Source organism: Dendrobates tinctorius, unplaced genomic scaffold, assembly GCF_039654945.1.
Source record: "Dendrobates tinctorius isolate UK_male_01 unplaced genomic scaffold, ASM3965494v1 ptg000011l, whole genome shotgun sequence".
In the NCBI taxonomy this organism is placed as follows: Eukaryota; Metazoa; Chordata; class Amphibia; order Anura; family Dendrobatidae; genus Dendrobates; species Dendrobates tinctorius.
Genome location: NW_027361679.1, coordinates 122597224 through 122614102, shown reverse-complemented (window position 1 = coordinate 122614102; position 16879 = coordinate 122597224).

The window sequence follows — 16879 nt, the reverse complement described above, 5'->3', positions numbered from 1 at the left end:
TGTAATTTGTATGTAACCGCTTCTCATGTATAGCACCATGGTGCTATATAAATAAATAATTTCTGGGGTGGCTGAGGAATGAAGTTCTTATCTTGGCAGGGGGCCAATATCCCAGGCCCCTTCCCACGCTATTAACCCCTTCACCCCTCAAGCCTGTTTTCACCTTCCTGACCAGGCCAAATTTTACAACTCTGACCAGTGTGACTTTATGACGTCATAACTGGAACATTTCAATGGATCCCACTGATTCTGAGATTGCTTTCTCATGACATATTGTACTTCATGACAGTGGTAACATTTGTTCGATATGACTCGTGTTTATTTGTGAAAAGAAACAAAAAAATTGAGAACATTTTGCAATATTCAAAGTTTTAATTTTTATGCTTTTCAATCACAAAGTTATGTCACACAAAATAGTAAATTACATTTCCCACATTTCTACTTTACATGAAACATATTTTTTTGTTAGGAAGTTATAAGGGTTAAAAGTTGACCAGCGATTTCTCATTTTTACATCCAAATTTACAAAACCATTTTTTTGCAGACCCCCTCACATTTGAAGTCACTTTAAGGGGTCTATATGACAAAAAACTGCACCCCTCAAGGTGCTCAAAACCACATTCAAGAAGTTTATTAACCCTTTAGGTGCTTGAGAGGAATGTGGAAGGAAAATAAAGCAGATTTAACTTTTTTTCCCAAAAATTTGATATAGACTCAATTATTTTTTTACTTTCACAAGGGTAAGGCTTGTTTCACACTAGCGTTCTCGGGCGCTGCACAGGGCCGCCGCTAAGCCCCGTCCCCGGCCGCCGCTAAGCCCCGTCCCCGGCCGCGCCTCCTCCGGTCAGTTACTTCTATGAGCGCATGACGCTGCATGCGATCAGCGTAACCTATATTTAGCGTTGGGTACACTGACCGTGCGCTGGTCTGATTTTGCTGGCGCTGCGCCCGGCGCACAAAAACGCGCTGTGTTGCATTTTTGTGCGCTGGGCGCAGCACCAAATGTTGCTGAGTAAAAAATGCAAGCTGCCGTTGTAGTGACTAGTATATGCTTCTTGAAACACACACCCGAAAGAAAGCAGAGTGTTAGGTTCCTGCATAGCAGGAATCCCGAGCCCTGCTCCTGGCAGTCTCCCATTCCTCCCCAGCTGCAGATGAGGTTGCTCAGCAAACTCATTGGTCCTGGCACTCTGCCCAGACCACCTCCGTGTGTTTGCTTGCTGCTGCCACCTCTGGCACAGCTATGGCAATGCAAGCTGCTCAGCAGCAAGATTATCCAGGGACTAAGTCCTTATGTCGGGCCACTGAGCATGCCCGTGGAGTGATCTCCCATTGGAGATCGAAGGTCACGTGCTCAGGTCCTGCTCTTGTTCGGATTGGCCCATCCGAGAAGCCAGGAAGGTCCCGGACACTCGCGGCTATAAAAGGTTTGCATGGCCGCTCGGCCATGCGCTAGGATAGACTGTATTTACAGACTACGTGGAGTGAGTGATGTATGCACATATGAATGTCTCTGGTGACTGACTCATTAAGAAACCCCTACCCTTGGTATGCATGTGTTGTGCAGCCTAGCCTGCTAGCGCCCAAGCTTAGGCATAGGTAGGTCAGAGGTTGAGTCAGGCATCTGGCCTCACCAGGGACTCGGCACGCCTCAGTGCACGTGCTCCATAGCCAGCGTCTATAGCGACGCCGTGCACTCAGTGGGCCTAGAAGGACTCTAACCCCGTGTCCTTGGGGTAGAGTTCTGTGGCCGTACACTGTGCACTCTTTTGGCCGGGCTTTCTGAGCTAAACAGGCTCCGGCTTCTACGGTCAGCGGTTGTGCGGCTCTGTGCATTAACAGAGTTCGCCCCTGTTCACATTGGGTGACGTAACCCACGTGTGACTGGTTTCACACCACTTAATTCTTCTGTCATTACTTAGCAGCAGTGTACCACCTCTGCACGGTGGACCCCGGGCTGCGAACGCACCTACTATTATTTTATAATTTGGTGCGTTCCGCCAGCCCTAACACAGAGTTGCTCTGGACGCCATCTGGCCTCTATTCAGCGATGTCCTTCTTTTTAGAAGTGACCAAAAATGTGGCCGATGGTGATTTTATGCTCGTCTAAAAAGGCGGAAACCACCGGATCACAGGTCCTATTGCGTCCACATTACCTTCATCTGCCTCATTACAGGGAATCTTCCGCCAAAGGTTCTGTCTGAATCACGTATTTTCAGAGATTTACACGAAAACCCCATTGTAAGCGCTCAGTGTAGAGCACAGGATAAATGTGCGCTGAGCCTTACTGCGATCTTTGGGAGGCAGAATAGAAAAATCAACAGCATGTGAAGAATTGTTTTTATTTTTTATGTCGTTCTTCATGCGTTATAACTGATTAGGCAACGTTATTCTTCACGTCGGTGCAATTACAGCAATACCAGATTTATAGTTTTTTTCTGTTTGGCTGCTGTCACACACTAAAAAGCGCTTTTTATTGCGCATTGCTATATTTTGAGAGCTATATTTTCCATATTTTGGCCCACAGAGTCATGTGAGGGCTTGTTTTTTGCAGAACAAATTGACGTTTCTATTGGTACCATTTTTTGGGACATTACATTTTTTGATCGCTTTCTATTCTGATTTTTGAGAGGCAGAATGTCACGGGGTTAACGAGATGGAGCGGAGCCAGAGGACCGCAGCGTCTGGTTGCTCTTACTCTGGCGCTGAGAAGTGCTTCTCCATCTATTTAAGCGTGTTTATTTCTTCCGACAGAACAGGAGTTAGTCGGCCATGCTGGAAATACCTGTTCTGAGCTTTGCTCCGTTAGCCACTCTTTTTCCCTGTGTAATCTGGGCTCTATTACTAATCCTCATCAGAGATAGCTTAATGCTGTATGGCTAAAGGAGGGAGAGTTGTTGCTTGATTTGTACGCTTGGTAATTCCTTATCCTTCCCTATTTTGGTCTCTTCCCCTTCCTGAACACCCCGGTGGATTTCTCTGTTATATGTGAGTGAATATTTTGTGTGTGTGTGTGGGGTTTTCAGTTACCCCTGGTCTTTCTTGCCCTGTTTGTCTGGTTGGTGTACTGCGGTGCACAGTAGCGCCCCCTCTTCCCTGGGTGGGGGAAGGGAACAGATGGAGGGCTAACTTAGTAGATAAGGCAAGGGCGATCTGTATAAATTTTTACAACTTTTTTACTTATTCCCACTATGGGACTTTCACTTTCTGCAGTCTAATCACTGTTATAAAGCATAGCAATGCACGGACAAGCACCTACCAACCTGGACGTTTGGATATGTCCAAGGTTGTAAAGGGGTTAATATCTGCCCACAGCTGTCTATTTAGTCTTTGCCGTTTAGACTTTATAGGGGGACCCTACGTCACTTTTTTTCTGGGGTCCCCCTGTAAACTAACCAGTAAAGGCTAAGCAAACAGCAGTGAGCTGTTATTAACAGCAAGGGAACCTTTTGAGATATTGTTCCTTTCCTAGATTATAAATATCAGCACCCAGCGGTCGGCTTTCCCTCTGCTAGTTATGAAAATTATGCAGTAGCCCACACTATTTTTTTATTATTATTTTACACATGATGCAGGCAGCGGGTGCTAAATACAACTCCCATCATTGTCGCTTGGTTTCACTGATCTCAGGGAGACCAGGCGGCAATGATGAGAGCTGCCTTCAGCACCAGGTGCCTGGGAACAGCGCAAACTGTACCGCTTTTCACAGGTACACTTATAGGGCACACGGGTGTCACACCTATATAATACACGGACACCGATAGGTCCAATACTGGTTTTTCCAGTACCGCAAATATCAGGACATGTGAAGCATGCTCTACAAAGTAAGTCTGTAGAGCACGAGGCTCAACACGATTCATGCTGCAAATTATTTAGGGATTTTCAGCAATGGAAACGTGAAAGAGAACCTGTCATGTCTATCTTACCTGCAGATATAGAGTTAATCTGCGGTTAAGTAGTGTTAAAAAATGCAGCTGATAAATAACCTTCCACACACCTATCTATATAGATAAACGCATTATCATGTCTGTCTGTAACTGAAATCGCGGGCCGCCGATTGGTCGCGGACGCCAGGCCCCCGCCAGGCCACAACCAATCAACGACAGGCGCAGCTGTTTGTAACGGTAAGCTGCGCCTGCCGCTGATTGGTCGCGGCCGCCAGGCTGCGACCAATCAGCGGCAGGCGCAGTCGGGCGCAGCGCTCAATCGGGCGCAGGCCTTAATCTGTAAAAAAGAGAATTAAAATTAAAAAAGAGGTTATTCTCACCTTCCGACGGCCTCCTGTCTTCTTTCCATGCGCCTGGCCTCGCGCTCCCAGTAATGCTTTGTGGCTTAGACCGCTGATGACATCACTCTCGCGAGAGTGAGAGAGAAGACCGACGTCACTCTCGCGAGAGCGAGAAAGAAGACCGACGTCACTCTCGCGAGAGCGAGAAAGAAGACCGACGTCATCAGCCGTCTAAGCCGCAAAGCATTACTGGGAACGCGAGGCCGGGTGCGTGGAAAGAAGACAGGAGGCTGTCGGAAAGTGAGAATAACTTTTTTTTATTTTTTAATATTATTTTTTTACATGCTAGAGGGCCGCGACGCTGATTGGTCGCGGCTACACGGAAAGGGGGTGAGGGGACCATGCATACCAGGAAAGGGGGGTGAGGGGACCATGCATACCAGGATTGGGGGGTGAGGGGACCATGCATACCAGGAAAGGGGGGTGAGGGGACCATGCATACCAGGATTGGGGGGTGAGAGGACCATGCATACCAGGAAAGGGGGGTGATGGTGAGCATACATACCAGGATTGGGGTGTGTGAGAACCATGCATACCAGCAAAGGGGGGTGAGGGGACCATGCATACCAAGAAAGGGGGGTGAGGGGACCATGCATACCAGGATAGGGGGGTGAGGGGACCATGCATACCAGGATTGGGGGTGAGAGGACCATGCATACCAGGATTGGGGGGTGAGGGGACTATGCATACCCCGAAAGGGGGATAAGAGGACCATGCATACCAGGATTGGGGGGTGAGAGGACCATGCATTCCAGGATTGGGGGGTGAGGGAACCATGCATACCCCGAAAGGGGAGTAAGAGGATCATGCATACCAGGATTGGGGGGGTGAGAGGACCATGCATTCCAGGATTGGGGGGTCAGGGGACCATGCATACCAGGATAGGGGGTTGAGGAGTAGCATGCATATCAGGATTGGGGGTGAGAGAACCATACATATCAGGATTGGGGGAGAGAACCATACATATCAGGATTGGGGGGTGCATTATTGCATTATTATTAAATCTTCAAAAATAAACTGCATACATACTCAAGAATACCCGATGCGTTAGAATCAGGCCACCATCTAGTCCTCCATAACGATCTAGTCACACAGATATGGGCAGTACACCATGCTGGCTTTCAGTCTACTGGTCACACCCATACTATTTGATCTGGTGGACTCCCCAGCACCCTATAAGTGCACCCCACAAGGACGAACATTCCCCCAGGGCTGTATTTGCCACTAGGCACTTCATGGCACGTACATAGGGGGATAGGATGCGGGGGAGCACCTGAGCAGGGTTGGTTTTTTTTATATAGTCCGGGGCCCGCCCACCTAAACCTGCTAACAGTGTTTTTTTTCCATTGCTGCAACTGCAAGTACCGCATTTGCCGGATCGTGGCAAAACTGCAAGTGCCGCACATATCCGCAAGTCCCATAGGGAATGAATGAGGCCGATGGAGACTCCAGTATTATATATTATTATTAGTATTATTATGAATTTATATAGCGCCATTTATTCCATGGCGCTTTACATGTGAAAAGGGGAAATACAGACAAGTATAATAAATATGTGTAAGACAAGGGACACACAAGTACATGAGAGGGGACCCTGCCCGCGAGGGCTCACAGCCTACAGGTATATATGATGAATAGATGCTGTAGAATCCATATTCAAAAATAGTATATGGCATCAATAAAGGATATATCACAAGAAAACCTAAAAAGTGTATAGAACAAAAATAATTATAAGAGAACAAGAATATTTAAACACACATGGACCCACCGAAATAAAATAGCGCAAAATATTTAAAGAAAAGAGTTGTAACTAACTTCTTTGTTAGATGTTTAAGTGCAATCGTATCCAACGTAATAATCTGTGTTTTTTTCTGAAGGTATTTTTGATTGATATTATCACCTCTGATACCTACAGTATGTAAATGTGATCAATGCCAGAAGCTACAAACACCCTAGGGTTACAGTTGTGAGCTTCAAAGAAATGTTTAGGCATGGTTTTTAATAAATGGGGGTCTTGGCATGTAATCACGTTCTTAATATCTGTAGCGCCTGCTTCCCTGCTTGTAGTTCCTCTCTCCTTGCAGAGACACCGGTGTACTCAACACCGCTGCTCCCGTCCTGCTCCTTCCGGGCAGGTCCCCAGGCACAGTTTTTAAGGTGTGCGCACACTTCCTCTTTCTTAAAGGGGCCGTGCGCGTTCCCCTAAAGTGTCCCTAGCCCATAGTTGGAGGTCACTTACTATTTATAGCACCTCCTCCAACATGGAGGTGCCTGTTCAATGTTGTGAGTTTGTTCCTAACACTCTTGTCAGTTCTCAGGTCCCAGTGCTTGTATATCAGCCTGCTGCACCCATCAGTGCTCACATCAAGGGCAGCCAAGCCTGCTACACTCACCAGTGCTCACCTCAACTGCAGCCAAACCTGCTGCACCCACCAGTGCTCACTTCAATGGCAGCCGATCCAGTTGCATCTGCCAGTGCTCATCTCTCCGTCAGCTGGTCCTGTCTGCTCCTGTGGTTCCTGTCATCTTCTCTGCCTGCATCTGTTGGACATTCCCTTGGGCTGCCCCAACTACCCTTTTCTTCTAGGAGTCAGCTGCCATCTACCCAAGGTCTGTCTTGGAGTAGCACCTGGACTACCTCCCTTGTCTCTCCTTGGATCTTGGTGTCGTTAGCCGCTGCAAATTCATGGTCAGATAGGGTGAGGCTCGTAGTCATACCCCTCCAGGTCTTCCTTTGGCTTCAGCACAGTGGTTCCATCACCCTGCCCTTTACAGTTTGCACAGGCCATGGAATCCGCTGGCTCCCAGGCGTCTTCCATCTCGGACAAGTCTATCCTATCTATGGAATGTGAACATCCGTCTAGACACGCTGGCAGTACCGGCCACTTCTACATCCCATCAGGCAGCAGTTACCACTATGGTGACCCACCAGGCTGCCAGTTATGTCCCAGGCTCCGAACCTCGTCTGTCGACTCCTCCATGCTTTGGTGGAGATTGCCCTTGTGTCGGGGGTTCATTAACCAGTGCACGCTGCACTTCGAACTCCTGGCTTATTAGTTCACCTCAGACTTAGCTAAAGTGGCCTTAATCATGCCACATCTATCTGTTGAGACCCTAGCATGGCTCAATACTCTTTGGAAGAGAGGAGATCCATTAGTATTGAACCTACAGCCCTTATTAGAAGCCTTCTGTAAGGTCTTCGACGAGCCTGGCCACATTTCTTCTGCAGCTTTTTCTCTGCTTCAGTTACACCAAGGTAACCTCTCCTTGGGCCAGTATGTGGTCCGTTTTTGTAGATTGTCTTCCTAGCTAGCTTGGAACAATGAAGCTCTGGTGGCAACCTTCTGGGAAGGCCACTCCGGGCGAATCAAGGACGAACTGGCTGGTCAGGAGATACCCACCTCTCTGGATGATCTGGTGTCCCTGACTAACCAAATTGACATTAGGATCCAGGAGCGGACCAAAGAGGTGAACCGCGAGAAGAGAGCGGGGTACGCTTGGCTCCCACCTTTCAACGACCAATCATTAAGCAAGTTACTGCTGCGACTTCTTTCCTTGAACCCATGCAGATTGACCAAGTAAAGCTATCCAAGCACTGCCAAGAGGTTCTTTGTGCTGAAGGAACATGCTTCTACTGCGGCGGCTCCGAACACTTTGTTTGTTCCTGCTCCGAGAGACGTGGAAACGCCAGTGCCTAGGGTCGGTAGGAGAGGCTACCCTGGGCAAGACTTCTTCCTCTCCATCACTAACCCTGACTGTATCAGTCTCCTGCAGCAAAGGGTCTTTTGTTGAGTTGGCCCACCTGGACTCTGGCTCTGCAGGCAATTTTGTTCAACAGGCTGTGGTTGAGCAGTATAAGATCTCCTCCCACACGCTCATCCACCAGGCCTCAAAGCGCAAGTCCGTCTCCGCCCGGGCAACAGATCGCTTCCAGTCCTGGCGTCCAATGCCACCGCGGAAGGATATGCTTCACGTCTCCATGTTGTCCGGCAATGGCGTCTCCTCTCCTGACACGCTGACTTGTTCTTTCAGGCTCCTCCCGTTCGTGAGTGGAGTCCCTTCTGGCTGATCCACCCATTTCCTCACACTCTGCTGGAAAGGCTGAAGCTTCTTCTTCGCCCGCACCCATTTCAGGCGTGCATTAGTCACAGTGGGATGGGGCCTCAACTCAGGCCATGGCCTCCTTCCTTTTGGCACCAATTTCTTTCCAGGACGCCCATGAAGGACAGGACCGCCCTCCATTTTTGCGCCACTGACTGTCTCCTTCTCGACAGTGTTTGGCACCATCTTGGACAATAACTGTGACGGACTCGGCTTCTGCTGAGCCCATCTTCCTTTTTAGAGTGGACCCTCTGGGCCGTGGCACCCACCCACCTAGGGCAAGCTGACCTAGTGAAAACCCACCACCTGTACAGGGAGTGTCAGGTGCAAGACCAAGGGGGTGAGCCACCACGACTGCTGGGACCAGACAGCCGGCTCAGGGAGACACTATTAAGTGTCTGACAACAGGACGGACAGGATACCAAACATAAAGCAAAGTCACAGAGTTTCTTCATGAACCGTGGTTTCACACTTTATTCAGGTGCAAGGCAAAAACAGGGAATCAGGTGCAGGGCACAAACAGAGAAACACGGCAGGATGCGTGCAAGGGCACACCAAATGTTCCAGGCATAAAACGTGCACGAAGAAATACCAGGGTCCAGGGCAGGATACGTGATAGGGATCACACAAGAGTTCCTAGAAGGGATGCGTGCTAGGACACGCCAGGATCCAAGACGGGGTGCGATGGCATCGGACTCCGGACTACTGGCAACGACCGACAGGGTCCAGGCATCAGGCTGCGGACATCAGCTCCGGACATCAGGCCGCAGTCATCTGGTTCCAGACCTCTGGCAACGGTCGGCAGGTTTCGGGAATCCGGCAGGCAAGCCAAGGTTCAAGGCAGGGTGCGTGCTTGGAGCCACGCCAGGGTTCAAGGCAGGGTGCGTGCTTGGAGCCACGCCAGGGTTCAAGGCAGGGTGCGTGCTTGGAGCCACACCAGGGTTCAAGGCAGGGTGCGTGCTTGGAGCCACGCCAGGGTTCAAGGCAGGGTGCGTGCTTGGAGCCACGCCAGGGTTCAAGGCAGGGTGCGTGCTTGGAGCCACGCCAGGGTTCAAGGCAGGGTGCGTGCTTGGAGCCACGCCAGGGTTCAAGGCAGGGTGCGTGCTTGGAGCCACGCCAGGGTTCAAGGCAGGGTGCGTGCTTGGAGCCACGCCAGGGTTCAAGGCAGGGTGCGTGCTTGGAGCCACGCCAGGGTTCAAGGCAGGGTGCGTGCTTGGAGCCACGCCAGGGTTCAAGGCAGGGTGCATGCTTGGAGACACGCCAGGGTTCCCAAAGCGAGACAGGGTGCGTGTGTAGAGACGCGCCAAGGCACAAGATACTAGACAGAGTCCTGCGCATGCAAAGAGGCATGCCAGGGTCAGAGTAAGAGAACAGGGTTAGGGCCTGTGCATGCAAGAGGGTACGACAGGATACATGGCCAAACCTGCACGTACTATTATAGAAGCACGGGGAGGTATGCCATGAGCAGGCAAAGGCCTGTGCGTGCCTTAGAGAGCACGGAAGCACAGTGCGGAAACAGCGTGAAGTGCAAGGAAGCCCAGAGAGCACGGCTGGGGCACTGGCTAGCTGATCGGGCTGCGGCACTGACAGACGGGCAAGACTCCAGCGAACCCGACTGAGGCATGGCATGTGACACAGCTGTCACTGACCGATGAGCACGGCTGAGGCACAAGCAGGCGGGCACGGCTAGGGCCGGCCCGGCTAAGGCACAAACAGGAGGCTAGGAAGGCCAGGCGCATGTAGAGAGCAACGAAGCAGAAAGGGAAGACAAGACAAGAAACCAGGCAGAACTTAGGCAGAGTACAGAACCAGGAACGGAAGCATAGGCAGAAACACGGAGCAAGAACAGAGCAAGAACAGAGCTAGCAGCGGAGCGTAGGCCGAAGCCCAGAGCCGGGCTAAGGGAGAGCCTTGGGACTAGCCTAGAAACGTGCAAGAGAGCACAATAGGAAAGAGTCTAGCAGCGGAGCGTAGGCAAAGCCCAGAGCCGGGCCAAGGCAGAGCCTTGGAACTAGACATGGAAAAGAGCACAAAAGGAAAGAGAGGAGGAATGGTGCGTGTGCCAGGGAGCACTACAGAGCACCATAGGAGAGAGAGAGGCAGAGCAAGCAAAGGCAGAGAACATAGGGAGAAACAAGGCAGAGCAAGGCAAGGTACGAAACAAGGCATGGCGAAAACAGGCAAGGCAGAGAATAACAGAAGGACTACAAGTCCAAGCAGGACAAAGACGAACATGGCACAACGGACAAACATAAGACAAGGCACGGGACAAGAGATGGAGTACGAGCACGGAGCGTGTGCAGAGATGGCATGACAGAGCAGAGTGCAAGGGCACAGAATAGAGGGAGCGCCCCACAGACCAAGCAGCCATGCAGGGACACCACACAATACTCAGACCCTGAGCATAGGAAGGGGCGGTCTGATATAGGGCATAGCACCTCCTCTTCCAGGTCAGGAACAGGGGAGCACTTCCGGGTTCAGATACTCAGGATAACAGAGCGCAGTCACATGATCGGGGTTTCAGACTTGACGAGATGATCACCGAACCAGACAGTGCAGGATCCTAGGAAGGGTCACATGATCAGAGTTTCAGACATAATGAGATGATTGCAGAGCCAGACAGTGCAGGATCTTAGGAAACGTCACATGATCAAGGTTTCAGACATGACGAGATGATTGCAGAGCCAGACAGTGCAGGATCTTAGGAAACGTCACATGATCAAGGTTTCAGACATGACGAGATGATTGCAGAACCAGACAGTGCAGGATCTTAGGAAACGTCACATGATCAAGGTTTCAGACATGACGAGATGATTGCAAAGCCAGACAGTGCAGGATCTTAGGAAACGTCACATGATCAAGGTTTCAGACATGACGAGATGATTGCAGAACCAGACAGTGCAGGATCTTAGGAAGGACACATGATCAGAGATTCTAGACATGACGAGAAGATCACAGAACCAGACAGTGCAGAAATGCAGGCATCTTGCAGCCCAACAGTCACAAGGTAAGTGTGCACACAGCTCCAGGGATCACACATGATAGCAGACATGATATGCGCGTGCACACCGCTCCAGGGGTTCATGAGGCAAAACAGACATGGCGGACATGACAGACATGGCGAGCATGACAATAACTCAATCATTAGTCCACAAGTCCCGGGAATATTTTCCACCAGTTCTGTAGCTGCAGGACTTCTGGATACGATCCTGCCGACTACGCCAAATGTGACAAGGTGGCACGGGGTGGTAGTCATGGCTGAGTCCTTTAAACAACAGTGAGCACCGCGGCCCTTTGTACATGGAAAGACAAGTGAAATCCTAGTCCTGTGGTACAGTCAGTTACCTTCAGCACACGCTCACTTCGGTTGCTGGCGTTGAGATCTCAGGAATCACCACAAGCCACAGTTCTGTTCCAACAGGAACATTTTACTGAACATGGTGCAAACAAGACAATGTTTCCTGTACTTTCTCTGACAGAGGGGAGCCAGGGTCATAGTCGTGGCTGACAAAGATTGCTCAATCACGCCCTGGTCTCCCGCAACATATATGCAATGTCCCCTTTGCAGCGTACCTTCTTTTACGTCTTCGGTGCCATCAGGGTCCCCTCAGATCTGCTGTAGAATCACTCCAATGGACTTCACACAAAGAGAGACAGAGTCCAGTTTCAACTTGTAACAGACAACTTTACTTGTATTCTTTCGCAGTATGTCCAGTTCAGTTACAGCAACTTCACAGGGAACATCACAGAACACATCCTTGTTTATTCCTGTGCTTTTCCCTATTTCTTCTAGAATGCTTCCCGGTTGTACCATTTCATCTGGTACTGCAGGGTTTCGACTGTCCAGCTTTACTACTTTCAGGAGTTCCCCTGTCCGTTTCACCCGAGACATAAGGGCATCTGCCAACGTAGCAAGCTGCCACATCTTGGTGCTGCCCTGCATTCTACTGTTGCTGAATCCTCCAGTACCCAAGCTCTGAATGACTGGGCTCTATCTTGTAAACGTTGCGGGGTCACTGTGCTGTCATATGCTCTAAAGCCCTACAAGACTGTCTGGGCTTCCTGGCCCTACTGACTACAATCAGGAAATACTCCTGGCTTACCCACAGTAGGCCCCTCCTATGTTGACTATTTATTATACTAGATTACCATTCCTACTATGCCCCCCTCTAGTGGCTAAATCTATAACTGCGCTGTCCCTCTCTAGACAACCCATAAATATATATATATATATATATATAATTATACAAACAAGGTAATAGCAACATGAGGAAAGGGAGTGGAGTATCAAATGGTCCCGGTACACCCCTTACACCTGCAACTTCAGTATGCTACACGACACCAGCTCCTGTCCTGGTTCTGATCCCCGAACTTCTCCTGGGGACGATCCCACAGAGCCAGTGTCCGTCCACATTGCCCGTGAGCCTGGGGCAGCCTTTATCCCCATGACTGGGGAATTCTCTGTAGTGCATGTCCTGCCATGGGCAAGCCTGCCTGGGCTCTGCTCTAACAGCAGGAAGTCCTTTTTGCTATACCCCAGGTTTTGCACAGTCCTCCTCCAACTCCTCCCCACTGTTTAACCCTTAACACTCTGTCCCTAAGCGAAACATGAACAAATGCATTCACATTGCAGTGAAAAACATTAAGAGAGCATATACAGCACATTACACATTACAAGAACATTAGAAAACGTCAGGAAGCCACATGTGACACATGTGCTCGGTATTCAGGAGAGAGAAAGCAATTGAGGGTCGCCGTCCCTTCCTCCTTTGATTGTGTTGCAGCCAATGGCATGGGAAACATTTCACAGGCAGAGGGAAGAATAGATTCATTACAATTTCAATAAATTCTTTATGCAAACATAACATAACTGTAAAAAATCTGTAGTTGAAAGGTGGCTTTCTTCTACAAATGGATAATAATCCTAAACGCACATCAAAATCCACAATAGACTACCTCAAAAGGCGCAAGGTGAATATTTTACAATTGCCATCACAGTCTCTTGATCTGAACATCAATATAAATCTGTGGCTAGACCTCAAATTAGCAGAGCACGCAAGACAACCCAGGAATCTCACAGAACTGGAAGAATTTTCCAAGAATAGATGAAAATGTTCATGACCAGGCCAATTTTTACAATTCTGACCACTGTACCTTTATGAGGTCATAACTCTGGAACGCTTCCATGGATCCCGGTGATTCTGACATTGTTTTCTCGTGACATATTGTACTTCATGTTAGTGGTAAAATTTCATTCAAATAACTTGCGTTTATTTGTGAGAAAAACGGAAATTTGGCGAAAATTTTGAAAATTTCGCAATTTTCCAACTTTGAATTTTTTTGCCCTTAAATCACAGAGATACGGCACACAAAAAACTTGATAACTAACATTTCCCACATGTTTACTTTACATCAGCACAATTTTGGAACCAAAATTTTTTTTTGTTAGGAAGTTATAAGGGTTAAAAGTTGACCAGCGATTTCTCGTTTTTACAACACCATTTTATTTTTAGGACCACATCACATTTGAAGCCACTTTGAGGGGTCTATATGATAGAAAATACCCAAAAGTGACACCATTCTAAAAACTGCACCACTTAAGGTGCTCAAAACCACATTCAAGAAGTTTATTAACCCTTTAGGTGCGTCACAGGAATTTTTTTGAATATTTAAAAAAAAATGAACATCTACCTTTTTTTCATAAAACAAATACTTCAGGTTCAATTTTTTTTATTTTACCAAGGGTAACAGGAGAAATTGAACTGCAAAAGTTATTGTGCAATTTGTCCTGAGTACGCAGATACCTGATATGTGGGGGGGAACGACTGTTTCGGCGCATGGCAGAGCTCAGAATGGAAGGAGCGCCGTTTGACTTTTTCAATGCAAAATTGGCTGGAATTCAGATTGGACGCCATGTCACGTTTGGAGAGTCCCTGATGTACCTAAACAGTGGAAACCCCCTACAAGTGACCCCATTTTGGAAACTAGACCCCCCAAGGAACTTATCTAGATATGTGGTGAGAACTTTGAACCCACAAGGGCTTTACAGAAGTTTATAACGTACAGCGGTACAATTAAAAAATCATATTTTTTCCACAAAAATGATCTTTTCACCCCAATTTTTATATTCCCAAGGGTAACAGGACCCTAAAAGTTATTGTGCAATTTCTCCTGAGTATGCTGATACCCCACATGTGGGGGTAAACCACTATTTGGGCGCATGGCAGAGCTCGGAAGGGAAGCAGCGCCATTTGACGTTTTTGGCTGGAATTGAGATCGGACACCATGTCGCGTTTGGAAAACCCCTGATGTACCAAAACAGTGGAAACCCCCCACAAATGACACCATTTTGGAAACTAGACCCCCTAAGGAACTTATCTAGATGTGTGGTGAGAACTTTGAACCCCCATGGGCTTCACAGAAGTTTATAACATAAAGCCATACAATTAAAAAATAATATTTTTTCCACAAAAATGATCTTTTCACCCTCAATTCTTATTTTTCCAAGGGTAACAGGACCCTAAAAGTTATTGTGGTGGTGATGTGTGGTGAGCACTTTGACCCCCCCAGTGCTTCACAGAAGTTTACAACGCCCGGGCGTGAAAATAAAAAATTCATATTTTTTCCACAAACATGATCTTTTAGTCACCATTTTTTTATTTTTCCAAGGGTACCAGGAGAAATTGGACCCCAAAAGTTGTTGTCCAATTTGTCCTGAGTATGCTGATACCCCATATGTGGGAGAAAACTACTGTATGGGCACACGTCAGGGCTCGGAAGGGAAGTAGTGACGTTTTGGAATACAGACTTTGATGTAATGGTCTGCGGGTGTCATGTTGCCTTTGGAGAGCCCCTAATGTACCTAAACAGTGGAAACCCCCCACAAATGACACCATTTTGTAAACTAGACCCCCTAAGGAACTTATCTAGATGTGTGGTGAGCGCTTTGAACCCCCAAGGGCTTCACAGAAGTTTATAATGCCCGGGCATGAAAATAAAAAAATCGTATTTTTTCCAGAAACATGATCAATTAGTCCCCGATTTTTTCATTTTCCCAAGGGTAACAGGAGAAATTGGACCCCCAAAAGTTGTTGTCCAATTTGTCCTGAGTATGCTGACACCCCATATGTGGGAGAAAACTACTGTATGGACACACGTCGGGGCTCGGAAGGGAAGCAGTGACGTTTTGGAATGCAGACTTTGATGGAATGGTCTGCGGGTGTCATGTGCGTTTGGAGAGCCCCTGATGTACCTAAACTATTGAAACTCCCCACAAGTGACCCCATTTTGGACACTAGACCCCCCACAGAACTTATCTAGATGTGTGGTGAGCACTTTGAACCCCCAAGTGCTTCACAGAAGTTTATAACACTCGGACGTGAAAATAAAAAAATCATTTTTTTCCACAAAAATGATATTTTTGCCCCCAATTTTTTATTTTCCTAAGGGTAACAGGTAGAGTTGAGCGAAACGGGTCGAAAAAATTCAAAAGTCGCCTACTTTTGGCAAAGTCGGGTTTCATGAAACGAAACCCGACCCTAGGATGAGGTCGGCCACGAGGTCGGCGACTTACGCGCCAAAGTCGCATTTCAAAAGTTTGTTTTGCGCTCTTTTTCAGCCAATCAGGATCCACCACCATCTTTCAGAAGGGCATGCAAGTGATTGGCTTGCTTAGGTGGGCGTCACAGGGGGTGCACGCCGACCGCCATCTTACTTCTGCCGATCTTAGCATAGGGAGAGGTTGCTGCTGCTTCTGTAGGGAGAGCGTTAGGCAGGGAAGAAGACCAAAAAACTGCTTCTGCTGCTAGCGATTTGGCCTGCACAACACACCAGTCACTGTGTGTGCAGTGCAAGGGGAGGCTATATAGTGGTGTATCAGTGGTGTTGGTTGTTGGGCTGCCTTCTAAGGCTTCCTGACAGGCTGGCATTGCTGTTTACCCACTGCTCCGCAAACTGCTTTTTTAAAAGCAATCCAATCTCACTTATCCTCTAGTCACTTTGGTCACAGCTGTGCCATCGAGCCTGTCACATAGCGCTCAGATATTCATTGGGCCTCACACAATCCAAAAGTGTCCAGTGTCCAAAAGTGTGTGCAGAGATTCAAACTCTCACTTATCCTCTAGTCACTTAGGTCACAGCTGTGCCATCGAGCCTGTCACATAGCGCTCAGATATTCATTGGGCCTCACACAATCCAAAAGTGTCCAGTGTCCAAAAGTGTGTGCAGAGATTCAAACTCTCACTTATCCTCTAGTCACTTAGGTCACAGCTGTGCCATCGAGCCTGTCACATAGCGCTCAGATATTCATTGGGCCTCACACAATCCAAAAGTGTCCAGTGTCCAAAAGTGTGTGCAGAGATTCAAACTCTCACTTATCCTCTAGTCACTTAGGTCACAGCTGTGCCATCGAGCCTGTCACATAGCGCTCAGATATTCATTGGGCCTCACACAATCCAAAAGTGTCCAGTGTCCAAAAGTGTGTGCAGAGAT